This window comes from Panthera leo, chromosome C2 (assembly GCF_018350215.1).
Source record: "Panthera leo isolate Ple1 chromosome C2, P.leo_Ple1_pat1.1, whole genome shotgun sequence".
Classification (NCBI taxonomy): domain Eukaryota; kingdom Metazoa; phylum Chordata; class Mammalia; order Carnivora; family Felidae; genus Panthera; species Panthera leo.
Window position 1 is genome coordinate 142,387,299 of NC_056687.1, and position 24,671 is coordinate 142,411,969.

Genomic DNA, 24,671 nt, shown 5'->3' on the forward strand with positions numbered 1-24,671 from the left:
GGTTAAGCGTCTGACTCCAGCCTAGGCCATGATCTTGCTGTTCCTGAGTTCGAGCCCCGCATCGGGCTCTGTGCTGACAGCTCAGAGCCTGGAGCCTGCTTTGGATTCTGTGTCTCCCCCTCTCTCTACCCCTCCCCCACTCACCCTCTGTCCCTCTCTCTCCAAAATAAATAAACACTAAAAAAAGATATGTGTTAATTTTAGGAAAAGATATCAAAGTAGAAAGAATTTTGTTTTTCACTTCAGTTTCATGGTCCAAAGACCCATTTCGGCACTTTCTTTATCCTGCCATTGGTTTGGTATCTCTTCATTTACATTTTTTCCTGGGAATTATTTATCATTTTTGGAAGTGAGCTCCAAATAAAAATAAGATTATTCCCCCTTGGCGTACAAGGCTTGGGCTCGAATATAAATGTTGTGTGAATAATAGAATGTTAAACCATTGCTCTCCTGAGCTTTGTTTATACTTTGGTTTTCATGATTATAAAAGATATGAAACTATTGAACAGTTAGACATATTTGTCATTAACCTAAGTGTTGGTCCTGCCAGTCACCGAGTATTATCAATAATCAGACTGCAGTGTTGCAGAAAGCCAGCATTGCTACCATTAAAGGACCTGTAACTCTTTACAAAGTGGCCTTTAAGGGGCACCTGGGTGGCTCAGTTGGTTAAGCATCCATCTTCGACTGAGGTCATGATCTCACGGCTCGTGAGTTCGAGCCCCTCGTCAGGCTCTGTGCTGACAGCTCAGAGCCTGGAGCCTGCTTCGGATTCTGTGTCTTCGTCTCTCTCTCTGTCCCTCCCCAGCTCGGGCTCTGTCTCTCTCTCTCTCTCTCAAAAATAAACATTAATTTTTTTTTAAATTGGCCTTTAAGTACAGTTTTTAGAGAGTTTACGAGGTGGTTATGGTGTTCCATCAAACCTCAAGTTAAATTTTGGAAAGAAGTTCTAAAATTGTTAATGTCATCCAGGATTGAGTAATTTTCAGTTTGAATCTTAACTGTTGACTTAGCCTAACCAGCATAGACAATACCATAATTAAACAATAACTCTTTGCATAGTGATTTTGGGGAAATCTATGGATTGCAGATAAATTCCTTCCTGGTCCCTCCCTATGGAACCCAAATGAAAGAGGGAGCAATATGAGTTATATCTTCAGTGGGTTTTTGTTCCTTTTACAGAACAGCTGGACCTGTGTGATTTTGAAAAACTGTCCATTCTCATATGGACCATAGCATGTCTTATGCGTCTCTTCACATTTTTATTAATAACATTTGGTTTTTACATATACGTGCAATTTTTATAGCTCGTTTACTTTCTCTGATGGAAAAGCAGTGTGTGCTCATTGTAGATTATGTGGAAAATACAGATTATGCAGATTTTAAGGAGGTAATCTCAGCACCAGATGTAACAGCTATCATTATGTTAAAATGTTTCCTTTCCTACATTTTCTGCTTTTAGCTTTTGTTCCCATTTTTTTTACATAGTTGAGTTTATATTAATATACAGCCGTGTAATCAGGTATTGTCACTTTGTCCTTGAACACAGATATTTCTCCATCTATTGAAAATGCCTTGAAAACATTATTTTCATTGATGCATATCATAGTATATACATGTATTTAAACATGCTTTTTTAAAAAAATATTAGACTATTTATTCCGTTCCTTATCGTCCTATTTTTTTAACATTGTAAGTAGTATGGCAATAAGCATCTATGTGCATAAACCTTTTTCCTGAGTTTCAAATTTCTCCCATTTTAATATATTTCTCACAATTACTCAGCTAATGAGCATAGGTATTTTAAGATACATTGGATTATACTTGGTCACTCTATTGTGAGCATTTTGCAGCCACCTTTTTTTTTTTATTGCCTGGCTGTTTTTGAGACCGGTGGTGTTCCTCTACCCCTTCCTCCAGTAAAGCATCCTTGAATGGATTCAGTGACTTCACCATCAGTTTTCTTGGTTTTTCAATAAAGGGCTAGTGAAGTTCAGAAAGAGCAGGAGGCACATTTGGACATGATATACCCAGAATAGAGAGAGAAAAATTAAACATTTAAAAAAAAGGTAAATGAAGTTGTTGATTTCTCACTTAAAAACAGCACCTCATTTGAATCATAAAATAGAATTTTCTAATACTCCAAGGGAATTTTGGTAGTAGGAAAAAACACATTTAGCTTTTTTTTAAAAAGTTTATGTATTTATTTTGAAAGAAAGCAGGGGAGGGCAGAGAGAGAGGGAGAAAGAATCTCAAGCAGGTTCCTCACTGTCAATGCAGAGCCTGATGTGGGGCCAGAACTCACAAACCATGAGATGATGGTTTCGACCTGAGCCGAAGTCAACACTTAACCAACTGAGCCACCCAGGCACCCCACCCCCCCACACACAAAAAAACCACCACGCTTCAAAGGTCCTTTTAGAGCTCTTTTTCATTCCCTCCCCCAGAATCAGATGTGTTTTTGCTTTCAAGTTTCTCCTTGTGGCCCGAGTTTGTTCATTTTCGTTGCTGTATAGTGTTCTATTCTATGAATATACCACAGCTTATTTATCCATTCTATTATTGGTGGACTTTGGAGTTATTAGGAATTGTGCTGCTACGAACATTTTTCTATATATGTCTTTTGGTGAACATATATATATATATATATATATATATATATATATATATATATATATATGTATGTATATGGGGGGAAGCATATACATTGAAGTCTAACTATTGGATCTTAAGAGATGCATAAATTTGGCTTGAGTAGCTACTTCCAAACACTTGGCAAAGAAGTTGAACCAGTTCTATACACTTCTGCCAACAATGTGTGAAAGTTTCAATTGTTCTGCATATTCACCAGCCTCTGCTGTTTACCTGTCTTGTAATTTTACCCATCCTGTTGGGCATGTTATGATATTGTACTGTAATTTTATTTTATTTTTTAATTTTTAAATGTTTGTTTATTTTTGAGAAGAGAGAGAGAGACAGATATGAGCAGGGGTAGGGCAGAGAGACAGGGAGACACAGAATCCGAAGCAGGCTCCAGGCTCTGACCTGTGAGCCCAGAGCCCTACGCGGGGCTTGAACTCACGAAACATAGATCATGACCTGAGCAGAAGTTGGATGCTGAACCAACTGAGCCACCCAGGCACCCCAATATTGTACTGCGATTTTAACTTGTACTTTCTTAGTGATCAACGAAATGTTTCACCATAACATATATTTACTGGATGCTTAGAAATCTTTTGTAATACGGCTATTGACATCTTTTGATTTTTTTTTTTTAGGTATTTAACATTTTCTTACCGATATGTTGAGGCTTTTTATATACTCCAGAAACAAGTCTTCTTTTGGATATATGTGTTGCAGGTATCTTACCTCATGCTGTGTATTGTTCTTCTATATTCATCATGGTGTCTTTTGATAAATAGAAGTTCATCATTTTAATATTGCAACAATTATCAATTTTCCTTCATAGTTAATACTTTTTGTGTCTTAAGAGACCTTTGCTCACCCCAAGTTCATAAAAACATTCTTCTGTGTTTCCTTTTAGCCGTTTGTTGTCTCACTTTTTATATTAAGATCTTCAATACGTGTGGATTTTTAAAGTGATGTGAAGTAGGGGTCCAATTTGTTTGTTGCCTGTGCTATCTAATTGACCCAGTGCTACTCACTGCACTTCACTGTCACCTTTTTCATTTACCAACTGACCATATATATGGCAGACCTGAGGTGTAGATGAGCACTCTGGCCACAAGGTAGAAGATAGAGTGGGAGAGGGAACAAGAATGGAAATTGGGAGACCAGCAAGGTGGTTTCTATAATAGTATAGGTAAAGGGGCGCCTGGGTGGCTTAGTCTGTTGAGTGTCTGACTCTTGATATTAGCTCAAGTCATGATCTCACAGTTCGTGAGTTCAAGCCCCGTGTGGGGCTCTGTGCTAACAGTGCGGAGTCTGCTTGGGATTCTCTCTCTCCCTCTCTTCTGCCCCTCCCCCCAACTCTCTCTCTCTCTCTTTCTCAGAATAAATAAGTAAACTTTAAAAACAATAGTACAGGTAAAAAATGGTGGCGGCTTGAGTGAGGAAGATAGCAACAGGGATGCCAAGGAATAGGTTAATTTGACATATGTTTTCAGAGTTGATATATAAGTATCAAATGTAGAGTGACACAGAGGGAGGAGTGTGAAAAGGATGGCAATAAAAAATGGCTTTCATGTTTCTGGCTGAAACTTCAAGCTAATGATAATGCCATTCATTGAAATGAAAGAAAAGTTTGATTTGCGAGATTTTACGATGATTTTTCAAGAAATGATATCTTCCAGACTAGAGGGTTCTTGCACCACACCAGTAATTGATAAAATTATGACCCTCTCATACTAACCTAAATAAACTCAAGAGAGCATTGAAATGGTTAAATCAAGAACTGTTAAACTTATCATTTGTTTTCAAGGATGGTAAAAAAAAAAAGACAGACAAAAATTATTATTATTTGGAAGTAGAAGCCACTTTGTGTACTAGGTAGGGATACGATGAGCAAAGACTTCAGACCAAGTACAAACATCAGCTACAGCACAACTCCGACTCACAAACTCTTTGTGTGTTCAGAAAGCACAGTTCGAAGTCTCTTGGAGTGATGTAATGACAAACTGAAGCATATCCTCCTTCTTCTGTGTCAACTGAACCCTGGAGAACTACTCTCCCAAAGTACCCTGCTGCATGTCTCAAGGTCTGCGGAGGCTTTTACATCCATGCTTGAACCAGGGATTATTATAGCAATTCGTTTCCCAGGGGTGTTCTGTGAGGTGAAAAGAACACTTAGAAATGGTAGGCTGAGAGTAATAATAATATTAATAATCGATGCGTCTGCCGTTCATTTAATCTTTGAATCCCACAGCTGAGTTGTCATATCGTGTTATCTAAATTTCAAACAGACAACCTTCACACTGATTAGCACATCAAGGTAAAGATGGAACTTGGAAAAAGCTGAGGTGGTTTATTATTCAGTGCCGTGTTCTACAGCAGAACTTCACAGGCCGGCTGAGATTGGGTTCCAGGTGTTCAGATTGGGTTTCCAGCAGCTTTGGGACAGCCAGGTATGGCTTTTCAGGCCGATTATCTCACACCCCGAGATGCGTGGTGGACCAGTGTCTAATGGCAGACCCCACAGTTCTGCAGCACTGAGCGTTAGTGACCTTCTGGCACCTGCTGCTTTGCCGTCACGTACAGACGCCCTCGAGGAGATGACCCGCCAATAGCAAGGCACGCTGCTCTCCAGGGACAAGAGGTCTGTGGTGTGGTTGAATGAGTTCTTCTTTCAGGCGTTCGGGGAGAGCAGGAGGCATTCCCAAACCAGGCGGTCTGGAGCAAGTGGTGGGGATGAGCAGAAAAGCCTGGATGAGGGATTCTGATGGGCTCCCTGGATCTCTGTCGTCGATTCTTCTGTCAATTTGTTTTGAGGAATGCGCTTAGTGCAGTCCAAGCTAGCTGCCAAGTGACTGCCTTAATAATGTGTGCATTTAGAACGTCATCATCTTCATACACTTGATAAAAAAGTTTTGATCAGAGGCTAAAACCATTTGCATCATCACAACAAAATGACATTACATTTTGTAATGAAAGAAAATGGGGTGTTTGATTGTTTCAATATACTGTCAACTGTTGTCAACTTTGGATGGTTGAAAATGTTTTAATTTTCCTATCATTTATGCAAACAGATTTTGTCTTCAATGTAAACTCAAGGGTTTAAGGAGATTATCGATAGAAAATATTGATAAAAATTGCATATTACTCATTTTTGTCGTAAAATTTGATGGGAACACTGTGTTCATACATGCTGTTATGAGTGAGTTATGTCCCTTAAGAATATATGTTGAAGAGTGGGCCCAAGGAACTGGGGCAGTCGCTGTGGCCACCAACCGTGGCTACCAGCTCAAATGACTGTCCTTGCCTTCGCGGAGTAAGCCACAGCTCCCAGAGTGCTACTGGGGTGCATCTCCAGCCTATGAGCCTTTAGTCATCCCAGTATCAGTCCTTGTCATGATTAAAATGTGAGCAAAGATGAGGTTTGGCTCTCTGTTCCAAGGATTTTTGAGAATTGATAAATACTCATTTGTCTAGGCTTCGGGCAATCATAATAAATGTCCACCTAAACAACCCCCTTCTGGGAAAAAGAGCCACACATGGAGCATTGAATCTATGCAACAGGGACGTGATTCAACATGGGGAAAGATCTTAGCCTGCTTTTGATTTGACATGAAGAGTAAATGGTCAGTGTCCTGGGAACTGGAATTAGGTGGGGGAATTCTTTTCACTCTGTCCCTTCACTTTTTCTTCAGTTATAATATTCAACAGCTTATTCACTCATTAATCGAGCAATTAACAGTTATTTTATGTTATCACCTACTTCCAAGGTTTTCTTCTATTTCCTGATCTCAGAGGGAGTCTTCTTTTCAGTCACTTGGACGTTCTTCCGATGTGTCAGTTCATGGCTCACCTCCCCTATCAGGTTTTCTTGTTCCTGTTCCCAACCCACAGAAGGCCCATGGAACAAAACCAAATGGAAGCTACTTGCAATTCCATTACTGAGCAGACAGGTCCTACTGCATAACAATATTGTCCAAATGGCCCTGGCTACTGCTCTCCACCATCTTTGAATCTGGCTCTCTCATTGGCCCCCTCCCACCAAAGCTGCTCTGGACTGTCCTGATGCCCAAGCCACTAGATACTTTTTCCTCAGCCTTTAAATATTAGGCGGATGTTCCAGTAGAAGACTTTTAATGTTACTTTTGAAGTTCTGAGTTTCTGAGAAAACTTACAGTTAGTGGCCCTATTTCATGTAGAAGACAAAACCCAGATGGCATAATTTGCTCCATCTTTCCTTTTCGTTATCCCATCCTAGATTCACCTATCTCTGCATCCCTCCTCTTAGCTCACCCAGACACTGGGAAGAGGAAGATTAGCTCTTTCACTTTTGTAAAACGAATCCTTCTGGTGATCTGAATTGCACCCCATCCCACCTCCTCAAGGATCAGGCTTTGACTCAACTCATTCTTTTCTAGCACCTTCTCTCTGTGTGACCCCTGCCCATTTGCCTTCAATCACCTACAGTTCTCCCCCACATAAGAAACACACATTCCTTGTCTTGGAATGCAAACTCTGAACATATCTACCCTGTTTGCTTGTTGCTTTCCCACTTGGCTCACCCACCCACGACCATCATTGCAGAAACTACTCGTTAGAAGGACACCAGAATCACCTTCTAGTCAAATCCGATAATGTCTTGTTTCTTCTTGTTCCTCATTTTCTATGATCTATTGGATTTGACAGACTTTTGTTGATATCGTAGTAAGTAAAGCAGATGTTAACAGTCCTTGGATAATTTGAACAGGAAAAAAAAAATAACAGATGAAACATGAGAAGTATCCTCCCATGGACTTCAGTAGGTTAATTAACTACCCTGACTACTCTTGGCATATATGAAAGGCCAGGTAGGCAATCAGTGTTCTACTATTTGCAGCAATGTGGGATTATGCTCTTGTTTTTGGAAGAGGGAGCTAATATTTGTATTGTTGTATCGAATTGGGTACCCTACCACAGCACCCTAATGTCATAGAGGGTGACGTCAAAATTGTTCATTTCCTTCTTAAAACCTCTGCTCCCTAGTTACTGAGACTCTAGGTCTCCAACCACCTCTCTGGCAGTTTCTCTTGTGTGTGGTCATGTCTCTGACCCTTTTAGTTTGCCATTGAGTTTGGCTTCATTCTTGAAGGCCCTACAGCTCTCATGTGCAGAAAGAATTGACCAGCAGTTTAGGTCACTATAAAGTCTGGAATTCCAAGAAAATAAATCGTTGGCATTGGGAGTGTCCAAGGAAGAGACACTGGCACTATATTTTCTTTAGCTAGATGACTGCTGCGTTGCAGGACCTGTAGGCCCACATCGGTGTTGCTATCAAACCGAGAGCTGGGAAACATGAAGAACCTTATAGACAAAATGACAAAATACATGTTTTCTACCACTCATCCTCCGGAAAGTCCCACTGAAATAATAAAAGAAATATAAAACTATAAATCAGTCATTAGTAGCACTAAAAAATAAGAAAGAGACTCTCAACAGATTCAAACCCTCAGAGTATTTTTCCTTCAGCTCAAAGCCATAATATAGATTCTCCATGTAAAAAGAGAGATCTACCTGTGGAGAGAGCCAGGGAAATTTGAAAAAGCAAAGCCCGAGCTTTGCCCCCAGGTAACTTCTAGCCCTGTGACAAAATAGAACCTTCCCACCCTGAAGGAAGACTGGCTTCTTCTCACTTTCTCCACCGCTACCACCCTGGTCAAAGTCAACTTCCTCCCTGGTCTGAATTTGCAATTACCTCCTAATCAGTGTCCCCACTTCAATTCATGTTCTTCTAAATTCTGTTCTCCACAGAGCAGCCAGTGATTCTATTAAACCATGAATCAAGTCACGTCACTAATTTGCTCAAAACCTCACACAGAGTAGATTCCAAAGGTGTGAATCCACAGTGACCCCCAAGTGACCTTCCACAGTGACCCCCAAGCCCATGTGCAATCTCATGCCGAACGAGCCGATGGACCGTGTGGTTTTTCACAGAGGGAAAATAGCTGTCCCCTCGAGCGTTGGTGGAGGTGAAGAGAAGGCAGAGATTGGAGGACTGACAAGAGCAGGATTAAAATAATCGAGTCTAGACTATAAATTGGATTGGGAGAAAGCACACAGGGGTAGTGAGCTGAAGGGACATGGGGTTGCTGGAAATGATGCCATAAGTTGGGATGATACCCTGCAGCCCTGATGAAGTGAGGAGTGGTGAGCGGTGGGGAAAAGGTAGCTCTGAGCAGAGGTGGCTGGAGTCGCGGCAGGAGGAAGTCAGAGTGGGAGGGGCTCAGGCTTGTCCAAGGGCATAGAGGAGTAAGGGTCTGGAAGCATCACTGTGGAAGAGCAGGGGAGCGGCCCCGACTCCAGTATGACTGACACATGAATTTGGAAAAGGGATTCAAAGGAGAAGCGTCAAAAGGAAGCCGTGTCTTCAGGGGTTATCCTACTTCCTTGAAAGTGAGGCATTGGAGGGGCTGTTTGAGAAGTGATTGAAGAAACAGAGGATGTTTTTGTGGAACATTAACTATAGCACATGAGATAAAGGACTCTGGAAAGACAGATATTAAGTGAAAAAACAAGTTTTAGAAGTGTATATGATACCACACTATTTTATGTAAATATAAATATATGCCAAACCCTGTATCAAAATGTGGAAGGATGCAAACACCAAAGCCTTTCAATGGATTTCAGGAAGTTTTCACGGTCAACAGTATGTATTATGTATTTCTGTATTGGTTTTACTCATAGCAGCTATCATGTATTAAACTTTGTGATCAGAGTAAACAAAACAGAATTAACAACAATAACAACAAAACTTGCCTGAGCAAATCAGTTAAATACAATAGTGCCTCTAACAAGGGCAGGAATGTCATAGAATTGTCACAGAGTTTTACGGGGCAGGTGCTAAGAGAGTTATATTTCTAGGGGCACGCTTGTGTTGTGACTTAAATGTTTGTGATCAAGTTATTCCGTGGGAGTAGGTAGAGTTCAAAGCAGTGATTTTTTTTTTATTTTGAGAGAGAGAGATAGAGAGAGAGAGAATGAGAATGAGTGGGGGAGACGCAGAGAGAGAGAGAGAGGGAGAGAGAGAATTCCAAGCAGGCTCTGAGCTGTTAGCACAGAGCCCAATGCTGGGCTCAATCCTATGAGCCGTGAGATCATGACCAGAGCTGGAATTAAGAAGGGTGATGACATCAGTGAACTTTCTGGAATGTCAATTTATCAGTTAAATTACAGTGTTCTGTAATTAGAGAGTTCTGGACTCAAATCTTGGCTCTCTCTCTTACTAGCTTTGTGACTATGGATGTCACTTAACTTTTCTGAGCTACAGTTTCCTCATCTGTAAGATGGAGTTAGTAACACACATCTATAGATTTGTCTTAAGAATTGAATAAGGGTGTAAGTTCCCAGTACAATGCCTGGTTTAGAGCTAGTCCCCAACAAATTGAGCCTGTTATTAGCTCTTCGTACATGAATTAAATCTGAAAATATCTTCTATATGTCAATTCTTTGTAAATTGTGTTACATGTGCAAAAATTTGACAGAAGTAGAAAAATAAAGCCAAAAAATGCAAAAAGTTTGTCAAAAAAAATCATCGATCCACCTCGTTGATCTCTATTCCCTGAAATTAAAAAGATCTGAAGCTTTACCAAAACATTATGAAATTTGATAAATGTTATTGCAAATACTAATGTTGGTATTTACTAAAAGAAACTTTACCTCTTTATAACTTTTCTTGAACACATACTCCGTGTCATAAAATTTCTTTCTCAAGAATTTCAAAATGAAACAAGAAGCATTTTCAAACGTCTCATTTCTACTCAAGAGATTTTCCTCAAAACTAGAGGTCATAATTTATTGTTTATGATCCGAGAGAAATTAGGAATATTTCAGAACTTTCAGGGCTAGAAGAATGAAATTATGCCCTGAAATCTTCAAATATGTCAAAGGTGGAAACTTGCTCTGCAGATGAGGAAACAAATTCTGAAGAAAATATATCATGACGATTTAGGCAGACCATATTTTTCTACTTCCCCATAAGAATGCACACAGTTCTTTATTACTGAACAGTACTGAATATCACTGCATTTAAATTTATGCTTTCAAAAGAATGGTCATAGAAAAATTCAGTTTTGGAATTACTGCTGCAATGGAAAAAGCTATTACACAAAGGAAATATTTTACAGACAGACAACCCAAATATAAACCCAAAACTGCAATTTTACATGGATGATGTAAAACTCTTATTTTTTTTAAAAAGCCACTTTTATTTTTCATCCTTTAAAACTTTTTAAAAATGTTTATTTATTTTTGAGAGAGAGAGAGGAAGATAGAGAATCCCAAGCAGGCTCCACACCGTCAGCACAGAGCCTGACACGGAGCTTGAACTCATGAACGCTGAGATCATGACCTGAGCCAAAATCAAGAGTCAGATGCTTAATGACTCAGCCACCCAGGCCCACCCCCTGCCTTTTTTTTTTTTTTTTTTTTTTTGTGATCATCTCTAGTATTTACTGGTTCTTATTCAATATGGTTTTGGGCAAAAACAAACAACTTATAGCTGTCTGTTGATATTACTTTGACTTGGCCAATCACTACATCAAGCATAAAGTGCTAATTTATTTTTATATGCCACCTAACTGTTTCTTAAACAATGCCATAGGGAAGGACAGACATAGATTTTATGCCCTTATCTGTTGAGCAGAAATTTGCCAAAAATATTCATGGAAACTGGACATTTTGTCACATTAGTTAAAAAAAAAAAATAAAGGGGGGAGGGCACCTGGGTGGCTTGGTCGGTTAAGCGTCCGACTTCGGCTCAGGTCATGATCTCATGGTCCGGGAGTTGGAGCCCCGCATGGGGCTCTGTGCTGACAGCTTAGAGCCTGGAGCCTGTTTCAGATTCTGTGTCTTCCTCTCTCTCTGCTCCTCCCCTGTTCATGCTCTGTCTCTCTCTGTCTCAAAAATAAATAAACATTAAAAAAATTTAAAAAAAGTAAAAAAATAAAATAAAGGGAGAGATAAATATGAGGCAAAAACAAGATAAACATTAATAGTCTATTATAGAAGCTACTTGCATTCTAGAGTTATCTTACATAGCAAAAAGGTTTTCTCTTGATTTTCAGTTAAAATCAGTTGATATTGCCTGAATGCTGTACTGGCTCCAAGGCTCAGCAAGAAAAAGTCCAGTGATTAATTAGTAATGTCTGTCACTGGTACAGATGACAAAGTGGAAACACGTCTGTGGAGACAGATTCGCCCAGAGATTCTCAAAGCACGGTCTCTGGTGCAGCAACAGCACCTGGAAATTTGCTAGAAATATAAATTATCAAGTCCTGCCCACTCATACTGAACCAGCAACTGTGGGGGGTGGGGCCCAGCAATCTTTTTATAAGCCCTCCAGGCAACTTAAATTTATAAGCTAGGGTTGAAAACCTCTGGGTTGGAATAATGCCAGTCATCAAACTACCTAAATTTATAGAACAATCCTAAACAGCAATTGCTTGTGTGTTTCTTAGCGGACGTTCCTCATTTTATTTGCCATTAAAAACATTTCATTTTAGGGGCACCTGGGTGGTTCAGTCGGTTGTGCCTTCAACTCTTGATTATGGCTCAGGTCACGATCCCAGGGTCATGGGATCGAGCCCTGCATTGGTCTCTGTAGAGTGTGGAGCCTACTTGGGATTCTCTCTCTCTCTCTGTCTCTCTCTCTTTGTTCCTCCCCAGCTCACATGCATGCTCTCTCTCTCACTCTTTCTCTAAAATTAAAAAACAATTCATTTTATTGCCTTTCACTTTCCCCATGCCATCTTATTACTTAAATTCTAGTTTTTTTTTAATATTTTTTTAGTTTATTTATTTATTTTGAGAGAGACAGAGACAGTGTGAATGGGGTGGGGGGCAGAGAGAGAATCCCAAGGAGGCTCTGTGCACAGAGCCTGACTCCGGGCTTGAACTCACAAAACCGTGAGACCATGACCTGAGCAAAAGCCAAGAGTCAGATGCTTAGTGGACTGAGCCACCCATGCACCCCACTTAAATTTTGATCTAAGGAAATTTTAGAATAGAATATATTATGCTAGAATTTGACAACGGTGCCCTGGAGAAGTGTGCTATTTTAGGCTGATAAATGTACTTTATAATAAATTCCAAACAAAGGATAGTTTGCAAAAAAGAAATGTTATTGGAAACTACAGAAACTACCAGGAGTCAGGGGATTATAAAAGCAGAGGAAGATCCTGAGATTAGAAGTGAATCAGTAGGAAAGGGTTTCAAAGCAAACCCAGAAAGCAGTTCTGGGTTTTCTGGGTTACATCACTTGGTTATCTATTACCGCATAACGCAGTCCCCCAAACTTAAGTACCTTAAGCAACAACTGTTTTGCATGCTCATGATTCTGTGGGCAGAAATTGGGACAGAGCACAGCAGGAATGGTTTATCCTTGTTCCGCGTGATATATGCTGGGGTCGGAATATCGAATATTGTTCCCTGATACATATAACTGGACCCCCAGCCAAGACAGCGTGGCAAGCTGGGACCTCTCCAAGTATCATCCAGCAGGGGTGAGGGCCACCAAGCGGGAGAAGACAAAACTGCTACTTCCAGAACAGGACCCAAAGTGGGTCCAGTAGCAATCTCCCTATATTCTATTCCATTTCAAGGGGTGAAAGAAATTAACTTCATATTCGGACGAGGGAAGTGAAAAAGAACGTACTGCCATCTTTAATCCAGTACGCCAACGGTTAAATTCTGTCTTCTGAAAGATCTTAGTATTTTGAAAAAAGAGAGTAGAACTTATTTTACAGAAATTGTTTTATTGCCATATTTCAGGCAATCTATACAGCGAAACTTCAAGGATAATATACTTGGGTCTTTCTCATCTTCAAAGTCCCATGACCTAGTCCTGTGTCTGGCCCAATGTCAGAATTTAATAAATGGATGTTGAGAGAATGAATACATTTTGTAAATAAGGTGTAACAGTGTAGGCTAGGTTATATTGTCGTAACAAGCCTAAATCTTACATCCCGTCTGTCTTGGGTGCGTTAAAGCTCTGTTCTACGTTGTCACCATTCTGGAACCCAGACTGAAGAGACATACACTCTTTGGGCATTGTGGGTTGTGTGGAAGAGGGAAAAGAGAATATGGTAGAAACTCTATGGCTCCTCACACTTCAACTGGAAATGGCACGCGTCTCTACTGCTCACGTTTCTTTGGCCAAGGCAATTCAGTGACTATGCTTGGCATCAATAAAGCATCTTCCACAGGGAGAAACCATGAATATTTCAAGTAATAACATAAGCCCTCATGAAAAAGATGTCTGTGGTAATAGTGCATTATTACTGATTTTGTCTTTTCATTTTTTTTTATAAAATTTTTCAATGTTCATTTATTTTTGAGAGACAGAGACATGGCACGAGTTGGGGTGGGGCAGAGAGAGAGGGAGACGTAGAATCCGAAACAGGCTCCAGGCTCCGAGCCATCAGCACAGAGCCCGACGCGAGGCTCAGACTCATGAGTTGCAAGATCATGACCTGAGCCGAAGTCGGACGCTCAGCCGACCGAGCCACCCAGGCACCCCTCTTTTTATTTCCTGAACAATCACAAGATCGCAGAAGTGGTGTCTTTTATGAGGGTTATTCGCATATAGTTTTCATATGCTATTATTCCAGATGCTCTTTCAAAAGAATTAACTAAGCGTGGTTCCTTCCTTGAGAAAGGAACACGTAACCCCCGCAGAACGAGTCTGTTGAGCGAGGTGTCTGGAACAGAGCCGCAAGTTGCTAAATTCTTCCTGAAGGAACTCTTCAATCTTTTTGTTGAAGTGCATAGAAAATAGAAAATATGTATTACGTCCAATTCAGTAATGTGGCTGGCATTGACAGCTGCTTCCCGAAACTCAACTGGTTTGAGGGGACGGACAGGTCTGCAACCGGACTATAAACAAGTTGGTTTTATTTTCCAGTTGGCTTTGTGCAGTTCTGGCTTCTAGGATTTCCAGCTTAGCTATGAATGAAGCCCACGGAAGCCCTGAAGAAATATCCCCCATGCCAGTCAGTGGCTTCGGAAGGAGTGGGGACCGCTGAGGCACGTCGCACGCAATTACCTGAACTTTGCTGAGGCATACCGTGCTCCGTTTTTAAATCCGTGAAGTAAGCCACTATTTGGGGATTTATCTACATGCGGTATTTCTCACCTACACGTTTGAAAGAGAATCTGACTGGCTTCAAAAAATATTTTCAAAGGATTAGATAGCAATGCTTCGGGTAACCCGGAAACGGGGGATATCATTAGTAAATTCCATTCCTTGCAAGAGCGATTTACATTCTTTTTCATTTTCTGCCTTTGGCCCAAAAGGCCACAACGCCCAGAAAGGAAATAGTCTCTCTAATTGCAGATGCCTGTGCCCATCACTTGGCTGCCTGTGTTGCTCTCAAAGTGGGGGGAAGCAGTTCTGCCAGCCAGGGAAGCGATTACGGCTCTGAAGTTGGTTGGCAGGTTAGTTTACAGATTAACATTTTGTGGATGCATATTTATGGTCTAGAATCCCAAGTACTTACTTTATAATAGGATGTGTGAGAGAGAGATGATAAAGTGGCATGACCCGGCACATCATCCCCATGGCAACTGGATCACAAAGAAAAGTTACCGCCGGTGCAAAGGCAAGATGCTTTTCTCCTTGATGCAAAATATTGCCTTCGAAATCTGTAAACTGGGAAGGGGCTCAGAAGAGCTATTTCTCCCTCCAGCTCTTTGTCTTGGTAGCTTTCTTTTCTCTTTTCTTCTTACCTTCTCACCCTCTCTCCGCTTAGCCAAGGAAAAGGGGCGTCTCTTTTTCTAAGTTTTCTCATCGTTCCTGAAGCTAAATCGGCATGAACACACAATTTTTAATGAAGCAGTTTGTCGGAGAGCAAGAAGGCCACCTCAGAACCCTGCAGATATCCTAAATGTTTTGGGTTTTTGTTTCCTCCTTGGTGTCCTGCTCCTCCAAATAATGTGCTCTGACTAAACACACAGAGGTGTTTACCTAACAGTTCACATTCGTCATTTGTCCAGGCAAATTGTTTGGAGTCCTAGAGGGGGAAGCTACCATTCATATTGATGAACACATATGATGTGGTCCATTGTGTGTACCCAGAATGTGGATGGACGAGCCTGATGTTATGATTAGCAGGTGTTGTTTCCCCTCCCCAGTATGAAAGACAAATTTTTTGCCCCCTGGATAACATTGCAAATGATTTCTATGTGGAGAGAGTGCCAGTTTCCCTAAATCCAAGGCCAGGAGTTTCCCCTCAACTTGACCTAACTCTTCCATTAAGTACTGAATGGTTATTTCACTTCTACGTGCTTGAAAGTACCCCCTAATTTCAGATGATGCTTTAAATCTGTGACCTTTGTCTGTATTGGAGGAGGGGAGAAGGCAAAGTTCCTTTGCTATTGTAACTGTATAAATGCAATTATATATGCGACTGTATGCATATATAGGCACTTATGTCAGTATTTGTTGGTGATGACCACCAGAAATCTGCTCTTTTCTCTTTGATAAATGCACACTAACAATCAGACAATAACAATGAATTTGCAACATCGCCAAGCACTAAATATTAGGCCAGAAATGGCAGATCGGTGGTACGTCTGTTTGCACATCTCTGAATTCATCATGGACATTGCTAACCAGTTTGTCGTTTTCTCTTACTGAGCACAGACATAGCCTCAGAGCTCTTAATTCAGCTCCCCAACCAGCCACTGCCAATTGATTAGAGCTGACCTGAAGCACATAGCATTGACTTGTAAAATCTATTTCCTATTCCTAAATAAGGGAATGCATTAACTTAAAAAGGCAGCATAGCATTAAATCAAATGCCTGTCAAAAATGGAACCCAGCTGACACAAATTCAGTTGCATAAACGAAGTCCAAGCCTTTATTACCAGATACAAATTCAGCAATGAATAGAGATGATTCCCACAAGACATGGAAACAGTGTAAATATACATCGATGGATGATTGGATAGATGTAGTGCGATGTACAATGGAGTATTATTTGGCCGTAAAAAAAAAGATCTTTCCATTTGCAACAACAAGGATAAACCATGAGAACATTCTGTAAGTGAGATAAGTCAGGGAAAGACAAAAGGCTGAATGATTTGACTCATGGGTAAAATTGAAAAAGGCCAAACTCCTAGAAATGGAGAATTGATTGGAAGTTGCCAAGGGCCGCGGTGTGGTTGGGGGGAGGATGAGAAGATATTGGTCTAAGGGTAGAAACTTCCAGTTATAAGAGGAATAAGCTCTGGGCATCTAAGATACAGTATGGCAAATAGAGTTCCCAATACTGTCTTGTATACTTGAAAATTGGTAAGAGAGGAGATCTTAACTGTTCTCACCATAACAACAACAGAATGGTAATTACGTGAGGTGAAGGATGTGTTAAGTGGTAATTATTCCACAACATATACATGTAGCAAATAATCACACTGTGTGAGTTGAAGGTATACAGTGTGATATATCAAATGTGTCTCAATAAAGTTGGAGGAGAAAAGAAAGGTGAGGGTACTGATTGGGAAGAAATGGGATCCTGAAAATTAGAATAGGAGCATGTAGGAAGATCTTTACAAAGCTTGGGATCTTCAACCCCCAAATTATGCTGAGTCTTTTTAGGCAACAGAAGTATCCCTTCCATCTTATCTGAGGAACTCAACCCTCCTTTGTCTGAAGAATCTATAATGGCCTCTCCTTGTAAGGCACTCCTTCTCCTTCTCAAGAGCGACTCTCATGACCCTCTTTGCTTTCAGACATACAATTAGATTTATGTCCCAGCAAGAATGAGGTACAAAGGACGAGGTACAGAAAGTTACCTGTGAGGAAGTCAATATGCACCTAAGAACTACAGGGTTTTTAAAATCAAGATAGACATAAACCTGGAGAATGTTTGTAGGAATGGGATTATAGTGGAAGGGATATAAAATTGAATCAGGCTCAATTTATTATTATGGGCCCACTAAGCAAAGATTCTGGGTTCATTATTTGGGCTCAAAAGGCTAGGGATGGCTCTAACATTTTGGGGGAGTGATTCTCTAAAATGTGGAGCCAGTAGTGGTCTGTGCTAAATAAAGTTAGAATGCCAGAACTGCTTTGGTATGCTGTAGGGGAAAATATCCAAAGACAAGGTAATTGGAATGTGAGAGTGGATACGTCTTGTAAGATCTGATCATTCATTTTTGGAGGGCCCGGATGATAGGATTTTCTCACGTGACTGTGAGGAATAAATTTGTGAGCTTTCCTTGAAAAGCTCTTTGGTGACTCTTCTCTGTAGGTCATAAATTACGGTAGGAACCACTCTATTTAACCAGAATCCCTAAATGCAATGGGAATGATGGGATCCTGGGATGTCAAGGGTAAAGTAAAGGCACTAATCACTAAGGACAAGGTGGGTGTGGTTATCATAATGGTAGTAATGTAGTAGCCAAAGTACTACAATGGTAATGGTAGCCAAAGTAGTAAACAGAATATTCTGACTCACAGATCCCTATGTGGTTGGCCAGCTGATCGCGATGTTCCTAGAAAAGAAATTAATGGGGGGGGTGCACCCGGGTGGCTCAGTCGGTGGAGTGTCCAACTTCGGCTCGGGTCATGATCTCACGGTCTGTGAGTTTGAGCCCCGCGTCAGGCTCTGTGCTGACAGCTCAGAGCCTGGAGCCTGCTTTGGATTCTGTCTCCCTCTCTCTCTGCCCCTCCTCTGCTCATGCTCTGTTCTGTCTCTCAAAAATGAATAAACATTAAAAAAAATTTTTTTAAAGAAAAGAGATGGGCATTGTATGGTCCGGGCTCCGGGAGGTGTGTCTGACTCTGAAGACTCCTGACAAGGTCTACAAGCTGTTCCACCAACTCTTCCAGCTCATGCCCAGCTTCTGTGATGCTCTTCTGTGCCGCCGCCTTTAAAAGAACAAAGAAGAACACAAAGCTGGACCAGGAAGCAGCTCCAGACAGGGAAGTTGTAAACACCGGATAAAGGAAGCAGGCAAGTAGGTGACGAAGATGTCCAGAGGACAAGGAGGTACACTTCCTAGACCTTTAAAAAAAAAAAAAAAAAAAAAAAAAAAAAAAAAAAAAAAGAAAAGAGATGGGACAGCTCAAAAGGGTAGGGTCGTAAGAACATTCTATTATATGCAGAATTTTGAGCAGTGTGTCCAGCTTTTATTCATCTTGTTTGGGAGGAGAAATGGCCAGATGTATGAGTCTGTGTCAATTCATAGGCTGTGGCTAATGGGTTGGCTCACTGGCCAGGGACTTAGAAGGAACACAATTAGAAAGTTGGTCCCAAGGAAGTCTGAGGAAGAGATATACGGATAGGCTGTGGAGGTAGGCATAGGACATGAAGATATTTGTGTACAATTTGAATGCTTCTGAAAGGGTCACCTCAGCAGAGGAGAATATTAATAATCAAGTGGAGAAGATGACCCATTCTATGGACACCAGTCAGCCCTTCCCCCCGCCCAGCAACCTCTGCCATTGTCAACCGGCTCATGAGCAAAGTCACCCTGGTGGAAGAAATGTATGCTGTGTATAGGCTCAGCCACATAGGCTAATCATAGTCAACTTTATACGTCCCTCAGTATTTAAATTGCAGAATACCCAAAGAGAATGAGACTGAACGTCACCGAACAACTTTGCATTTTCTTCCCGGAGAATGGTTTGCAGGATTTTAGCTGTTTGCAGAACATTTGTATCAAGTCTGGCAGACATGTGTTTATTGTCTTTACTTGGGGATTTAAGCAGGGTCTAAGAACACGTGGGGGCGCCTGGGTGGCTCAGTCGGTTAGGTGACCAACTTTGGCTCAGGTCATGATCTCGCGGTTTGTGAGTTTGAGCCCCGCATCGGGCTCTGTGCTGACAGCCCAGAGCCCGGAGCCTGCTTCAGATTCGGTGTCCCCCACTCTCTCTACCCCTCCCCTGCTCACACTTTGTGTCGCTCTGTCTCCCAATAGTAAATAAACGTTAAAAAAAAAAAAAGAACACGTGTGTAGGTGCCAAATTGCTAAGGGGGATAGCTTAGCACCGTGATAGCTTTTTCCACATGTAAACTTGCAAAGGTGATAGTTTCCAACGATTCAACTGAATTATTATTTAGATGTCACTCTGAAGAGATTACGCAAATGAAACTAGAGACCCTAATCAGTCGGCTGTAAGTAAGGGAGGTGATCCTGGATGATCTTGGTAGCCCTTCAAAGTTACACCGAGGCTTCCTGGGAGAAAGAGAATGAGAGCAGAGACACAAATAGAGAGACACCTGTGGATATTTGGCTCATGCCTTTGGGTTCCAGTCTGGCTGTGAACTTCTTTTCCTGAATGCCTGCATCAGAGTAGAGTTTGGACTTTCAGACTTCCTTAGCCAGTCCCCACGATGGCATAAACCAATTCCTTGTAATAAGTAAATATTAAAAATATACATATACGTGGGGCCTCCCCTCTACTTATGGCATGAATCATGCCATCTGATTCATGAATCATTTAATAAAGCCAATTAGATTATATACATGATAATCATGTATATACATATGTATGTGTGTGTGTGTGTGTGTGTGTGTGTGTGTGTGTGTGTATGTGTGTGTGTGTGTATCCTACCAGTTCTTCTTCTCTGGTTAAATCCTGACCGACACGTGTGCTTTGCAGAGTCCCAATTCTGGCATCACAGAGCAGCATTCAGAAGAGTAGGTCTGAAGCAAAGAGACAATACGGTAATAACCAGCCCATGGAGCTTTACTCAAGAGAGGCAGATAGTCACTCTATGACCAGAAATGAGAACGGGCGTGGAGGTGTGTGTGTGTGCAGGGCTTCCCCCCCTCAAGAGTCTGGAGGAGAAAGGCCCATCTGGGCGGCTGAAACAGAAGTCCCTCAGCCCAGCCTTCGAGGAGCTGCACAAGTGACTGAGGGAGGCTGGCCTGGGAGAGAGTGTGCTCCATGGCCAAAAGGCCATGGGGTGGGCAGCTGACCAACAGCAGGCCAGCATTTCCAGGACAGAAACTAGCATCACCCAGGGGAGCAGAGAGACGTTTTTCTCTGTCCTTGTTCAGAGAGAGCCGTAGGGAGATAGCCCTGTGCTGGAGGGATGGGCTCCTTGGCCTTGCAGAGTCCCCCAGGGCAAGCGGTGCCCCACGACCTCTTACTTCTGTCTGTCATGCTGCTGCTGCTGGCAGGGATGGGACGTGTGGTGACAGCCTCTAGGTCAGCTTTCACGGCCAAAGCTCTTCATAAGAGTAGCTCATCTGAGTCCCAGCCTTACTGGCAGCAACCCCGCAAGAAGAACCATCCCAAAGTAGCACAGGAAACCCGGGAGAAAAAGAAAGAAGTAGGGGAGTATTCTGGGATGGCACCATGACTCTAGTATATTCCAGGACTCCCAGAATTATCGTAGTCTTCTCTGGTTAACCTTGGTATTTTATAAAAAACAAAACACAAAACCAAACCAAAACAACGAAGAGTCTCCACTGCAGTACCTGCAAAGCACAGACAGGTAACGCAGGTGCAGAGAGTAGATCAGGTGTGGCCTCTGACACTCCAGGAGACAGGTGGTCCCTCGGAAGGAGCCAACTTCACACAGCTCTCGTTTCCTGATGCCAACGGGGAGCTTGGCCCACTGTTCCCAATCTTCTGGGTTCTTTTAGAGAAGCCAAAAAAAAAAAAAAAATCCAGATTTTGATGAGACATCTTCCAAGTTTTCAATGTACAGCAATTTTTTTCAAGCACTATGTAGGTCAAAGAAAATACATCTGTGTCCTTCTGTTTGCAACTCAGCTCTAATCGTTAGTGAAATTGGAGATAAAGTAGGATTAGCTTAATCTCATTTCCTTTCCTTTCCTTTTCCTCTTCCCTGAGGCTTGTGCCCTCCGAGCCTGTGTGCTATGTAATCCGTCGGTACTTTGTTTCTCCATCTAAGAGCACTGACTGGCCACCTCAAACCATATTACCAAGTAATTGAAAGGAGAAATAGTCCTTCTCAATTTAACGGCTGTGAAAACTCAGGCAAGAAACCACACCGGCTAACAGGGAGACCTGGCACACTGGTTTAAAAGAAGCTAGTGATAAATTCAAATGGAACTTGAAGGTTTACAAAGTATTTCTTGTCTATTTTTTGTGGCTTGTGTTTTGTTCTCAGCTGTATGGTCTGTCCCCCAACAACACCCACCATCACGCGGATCGAAATCAACTGTTGAGGGATGCACTCGGACAACTCCTGAAAGCAATTACCTGAAAGTGCTTATTTTGATGTGGCTTCACCGAATGCTAATTAGCAGCCGGTTTACTGAGGGTAGCTGTCCGTTCTCTCTTTTGTCTATGCAACGTGCTGGCTAACCTCCACATTACCAACTTTATCCTCTATGCAGTTAGCACCTTCCCAGATTCTTTCTGCAACTAGATCCTGAATCTGTCTGTGGGTTGTAGTGATGCCAAAGGAAAAAAGTAAAGGAATTTTAAGTGGGACCCTCTCAGAGTAGTTGAATAACAGTTAAGTTACCTGTTATGGGGTTTAGGGCAGGTCATCACCAAATATGCCACTTTGGCATATTGATTATTTTGAATTAAAGTTAATTAAGAAACCACAGGTGCAAGGATACACTGACTTTCCTTTGTCCCCCTGAAAACAGGAAATACATTTTCCATGTGAAAGGTACCTTCCCTGTACCAGGAGAAAGATCCCCGCCACCAGAGATCAGGAATTTTAGGGATGAGAAGGCTGCGTAAACAAAACTTTACTTCTTCACTAATTTCACTAATTGTGAAATTTCACAAATTTGTTGTTTCTTCATCTAAAAGGTATAAAAGCTGCCTTCTTGGGTCATTTCTTTGAGTCTCCTGTCTCTATGAGTTCCTGTAATACAAGATGAAATTTATTTTCCTCCTGTCAATCTGTCTCGCGCCAATTTAATTATTAGACCATCCAAAGAACCTGAAAGGGAAGAAAGGAAAAGTTCTCCTCTTGTACACCTGCTTCCAAAATATTCTTCTCTCCCAGCATGAATTTGAATATTGGCAGATGTTTGGAGGGGATAAGCTATTTCAGACCAAGGAGCATACAGAATAAATTTACCTCAGGAAATGCTGGCAATAGAGAATAGGAGTTCAAAATGGATTTTCTAAAATGCACGGTGAATGAAAATGTCTTGTTTTGGTTTTGTGTCTGAATGTTTCCCCACAACTGAAATTGAACACAAAGGATTTTAAAAAGAAATCTGAACACTTCTCTGTGGGAGATTTTAAAAATGGATCCTTGGCTTTTAGTAAGGAGGAATTAAACACACAGTGCAAGGCTAAAGGTGCAAATTTTACAAGGTAATGAAATTCAAATCCAAGGAGATGAAGTCAAGAAAATGATATCCTCTTTCACCTTTACTAATGCATGAATACCTTGATTATAAGTATCAGTAAATATTTTTCACGAATTATTTTCAAATTATGTTTCTAAGGATATTGATACTAATAACATTTATAAAATACGACAAGCATTAGGCTTGTCACGAAGGCAAAATAAAACAAAAAAAGAAGATAATGTATCCAGCTAATTCACACAGAAACCATACTATTCAGGGAAAGAGAGATTTGGGATCTCCAGAAACTTCTGAGTAGTTATGGATCCCATGTACCAGATATTAGCTGTTTGTTTTTTTTTTTTCACTTTGTTTTTCTGTTTCAGATTATGTTCAGAGGCTGTCCAAACAGGCTATGTTCAAACACAATATTCAGATCATCTGCTGGTTTTCACGAGTTGCTTGGCCAGCAGAATGGGACCCGCTGCCTCTGCTTTTGGAGATCAGCGTCCACACATCTGCAATGCACCACAGCCGGTCCCTTATTATACTTTCAGTATTCTGAGTGGTTCCCATCGGAGTCCCCGGTTAAGCTCAGGCTGCTTAAGACATAAGTAAATGAGAAGCAGCATGAATTTTCTTCGTGGGGATGGGAAAGTCAGAAAATTTGAAGCTTGTTCTCTTTCTGTCCACTAATTCGCTATACTGCTTATATTCTTGAGTATCTGTCTTTCTGAACCCGTGGGGGAGGTTTAGCATGGATCACCTTGTGGAGAATAAAGCACCTTGTGTACACAGTCAAAAGCTGCACTGTCTGTGCTCCCCAGAGCCTGGGTCTGGACCTCCTCAGCCCCTTGTTCCTTCATGATACCCAGAAGGGGCAAGTGAGGGCCTGCCCAGCAAGAGCACAAACGAGGCGGTAAACAGGTGTTGGAGGGAGCCATGCATGGGGCATGGCTTCCTGCTTCCTTCCTCCTCACTTCAGAAACCAACAACACAGGAAAGCAGTGAGCCCCAGCCTGAGCCTGAAGAAGCCTGGCAGCTCTACATTTTGTTCTTCTGGATCCTAGGCCATCCTGTTGGAGGGAGAATGACCATGTGGAGGGGAATCAAGGCACCTTGTTAACAGCTAAGACCAAAGCCAAGGCATGTGAGTGAGGCCATCTTGGCTCTACTAACCTCAGTGATGCCCGGTCAGCATCTGTGTTTTAAGCATCCTGAGGTTAACTGAGAGGAACCTTCTCCTCTAAGCTCTGAGCCCACCTTCTCAAACCACAGAATCATAAGCAACGAAATGATGTTGTCTAGGGCAACTGAGTTTGGAATGATTTGTTATCAGCAGAAGCTGACACATGAAGGTAATGGCATTTTCCCAAATTACTAAGGCCTTTTAGAAATCAAACCGAATAGTAAATATTAGAAGCCCCTTTAAACTTATAAGTGGTTTAAGCTGAAGAGAATTAGTAGTAGTATAACTAATACTTTATATTACACTAGTTTAAGATGTCAAGAATTTGTATATAAAATACTGGCACCCTGAACAGTACTGAGGGCAGGGAAGGAGAAGGAAACAAGGAGATGAGGTGCATGCTTTAATAATTATAATAGTAGCTATTATTTTTTGACTGTATGCTAAGTGACAGGCACTGTGCTGGTCAATTCACAAGGCCCCAGGGAGGTCCACTACAGTGACCCCATTTTACAATGAGAAAACTGACTCTAGAGTGAGTGCAACACTGAGCTTCGTGCAACAAATAAACGGATGA